The sequence below is a fragment of the Dipodomys spectabilis genome, unplaced genomic scaffold (genome assembly GCF_019054845.1).
Source record: "Dipodomys spectabilis isolate Male_0828 unplaced genomic scaffold, ASM1905484v1 ptg000057l, whole genome shotgun sequence".
NCBI classification, from domain to species: domain Eukaryota; kingdom Metazoa; phylum Chordata; class Mammalia; order Rodentia; family Heteromyidae; genus Dipodomys; species Dipodomys spectabilis.
In genome coordinates this window covers 94,963-98,240 of record NW_024870734.1, presented here as the reverse complement: position 1 = coordinate 98,240, position 3,278 = coordinate 94,963, and positions in this window count along the sequence as shown.

The window sequence follows — 3,278 nt, the reverse complement described above, 5'->3', positions numbered from 1 at the left end:
ATAGCCTCAGTCATTACAGATGTCTGACCCTGTAAAGCTAAGACAGTGATTGGGACTGGTGCTGTTGCATGTCCACATCCTGCGAGGCCACCACCCATCTGCCCAGGGAACTCTCTCTCAATCCTGTGCAGGCCATGTAGTGGTCTGCATTCATCTCTTCCCAGACAAGCAGGTTTACAAACTGATCTCGGAGGTTCCCTGCTGGCAGCTTCCAGTGAATGCCCTGTTGGACTTGGTCTATAAAATCAGGTAGAGGCTCACCCGGTTTTTGTCTCACTCCTGCTATGGGGGACTCAGTAGGCACATCATCCAGTTTGTACCATGCGGCAAGTCCTGCTGCCTCACCTGGTCATGGAACAGGCCAGGTATTGCGGCCTATTGGATGCCAGTGGAGTACCCTTCCCCCATCCCTGTAAACATGAGTAAGTAATAGCTATAGCTGGTTGAGCCTGCCGGTTATTCTCCGCTCACACTCTGCATTCCTCCTTAAAGTAAGCACAACATTTAATAACTGAGAACAAGTAAGGACGGCTTTGGCCACATCCAGCCAGTCCTTAGGGACACACAGGTGATAAGCAATGTCTGGTAATAGGGTCTGGGCCCGAGGAGTTTGGGCCATCCTCCGCCACTGCCTTACGGAGTTCTTTAAGATCCTTAGCTTCCCATGGATACCATTCCAAGGGCCTGTTAGCTCCTGGTGCCAGATTGACTGGATACGCTTGGGGAAATGAATTCTGTGGCCTAGGGTCCGGGCTCTTGGGTGGTGGCCCTTTCTTTCCAGTGGTGGCCTCCGAGTAGTCTACTTCCCCAGCCCTCGGCCCCTCCATGGAAGGTTGGTAGGGGTACAGGTCTTGCAAGTCCCTTTTGCAGGTTGCATAAGGCACCGTGCCTCCCCTCTAATCGGGGGAATAGGGAGGGGGCCTACAACCATCAGCAGCATCTGAGTTAGAGGGAGTAACATTCACCCTTATTTTGACTTCCACTGTGCATGTGTCAGTGTGTTCTCAGTTGAATTTGACCCATTCCTTTTCCTTCTCACTTCCCAAGTCCTCCTGAACTCTTTCTAGGCCTAATGTTGTCTCCTCCTCCTTCTTCTGTGAGATAGCATTACCCATAGTAAGGGTTTCACTTACCCTGAGAGACTGCTTAGCCTCGGCAGGTATCTTTTACCTTTGTGCCCCACGTTGGGCGCCAGATGTCGGGACATTGTCCATCCCACGAAAGATGGACGGGGCCCGAGGAAAGGTAAGTGCTGCCGCTCGCCCATTCCCCAGCCTCCCTCAACCCAGGAGATAATCAGATGCAGCAGGGAGTCAAGTCAGGCAGGAAGAAACTCATTTATTAACAGAGCAAGCCTTTTTATAGCAAAAAAGAGTGGGAGGCATGGCAAGGGAGGAAGAGGAATCAATCACTGTCAAGGTCACACCCTATCATGCACCTAAGGTTCCACAGGCTGGTTACGCACTGAATGTAAAGCAAATTGGGTTCTGCCCACTCAACTCCCTCTCAGCACCATCTTTGCTGCCCATGTGTCCTACAATCAAGGAAAGGATTCTTAAAGGTGTCATAGAGAAAAGATTGATTATTTATAAAGGATATACTGTCAGAATAAATACAGATTCCTTAGCTGATATGATAAAAAGGAAAAAAAGAGGCTTGCATGATAGATGACAAACATTAAAGGCAAACAACTACCAACCGTGAATATGATCCCAAGCCAAACTCTCCTTTATATTTAAAGGATATATAAAAATATTTCATGGGGCTGGGAAGGTGGCTAATTGGTAGAGCGCTTGCCTTGCGTGCCTGAGGCCCTGGGTTCAATTCCTCAGCACCACATAAGAAAAAAGAAAAAAGCCAGAATCAGTGCTGTGGCTCAAGTGGTAGAGTGCTAGCCTTGAGCTGAAGAGCTGAAGGACAGCACCTAGGCCCAGAGTTCAGGTCCCATGAACACACCACCCCAAAAAAAAATCATGACAAAGAAAACTTGAAACAATTTATCTCCACCAGATCAGCAGGATAGAAGTGAATCAAATGTATCCTACATAGAGAAGATCATGAAGAAAAGAAACTGGTAATATAAGATGTTGCCTACCAGAGAACAAGGTAAATATATTAAGAGTAGATGAGGCACAGCTCCTAAGAGCTCCTAAAAGAACTCACCCAAATATATAAAATTAGTTGGAAAAAAATGAGACATCACAACATAAATTAGCAAAATTGTGAATGTGATAAGAGAGAACTTTGAAAACCATATGCCAATCACCAGGAGAATCTTGGAGAAATTGATGCTTTCCTATAGTTGAATTGAACCAAGAAATGATACATAAGAAGAAATGAAAATTAAATGTCAATAAACAATTTTCCATACCAGAAAAATATAGGACTCAATGGATTTACCATGAAATTAAGGCATGCATATAACTTACAATACTCAGAACTAACTCTTCAGTGGAATAGAAAGGGAAATGGAATTATCAAACACATTCAATGAAGCTAGAATTAGATTCCTCCTCATATCAGATAGGGACTCACCAAAGAAAGAGAACTATGAACCCAGCACTTTTATAAGCATTGATGCAAAAGTTCTTAATAAAATTCTCACCAACCAATTTCAGCAACTATCAAAAAAATCATATCCTATGATCAAACAGTATGCATCCTAGGATACAATTGGATTCAATATACTTGTCAATAAACATAACGCACACCATCAGCAGAAGCAAGGACAAGAACCACGTGATCATCTATAGGGATGTAGAAATAGCTTTTAACAAGCTCAAATAGCACTTTATGATTAAAATGTCTGAGAAGCTAGGAACGCATGGAAATTTCTTCAATATAATTTAAAGTATGTGTATGAAAAAGAGATAATAAACATGTACCGAATGGTGGAAGCATGAAGATATTAAAATTAGGGAAGAGAAAAGGATGTCCACTCTCTCTATTATTCTTCAAAATAGTAATGGACTTTCTAGAAGGGCTATAGGTAAGAGAAAAACATAAAGGGAATTTAAATAGGGAAGAAGTAAAACTATCACTTTTCACAGATGAAATGATCCTGTATTTAAAGGACCCTATAGCTTCCTACCTCAAGTTAGTAAAGGTGATGCTAACCTTCAGCAATGTAGCAGGGTATAAAACCCACAAGAATCAGTACTTTTTCTGTGTTACCAACAATGGGAAGACACAGGCTGAAATCCAAAAAACCACCTCATATGTATTAGCCTCAAAATCAAATCAAATCTAAACAAAACAAAACAACAACAATAAAAGTA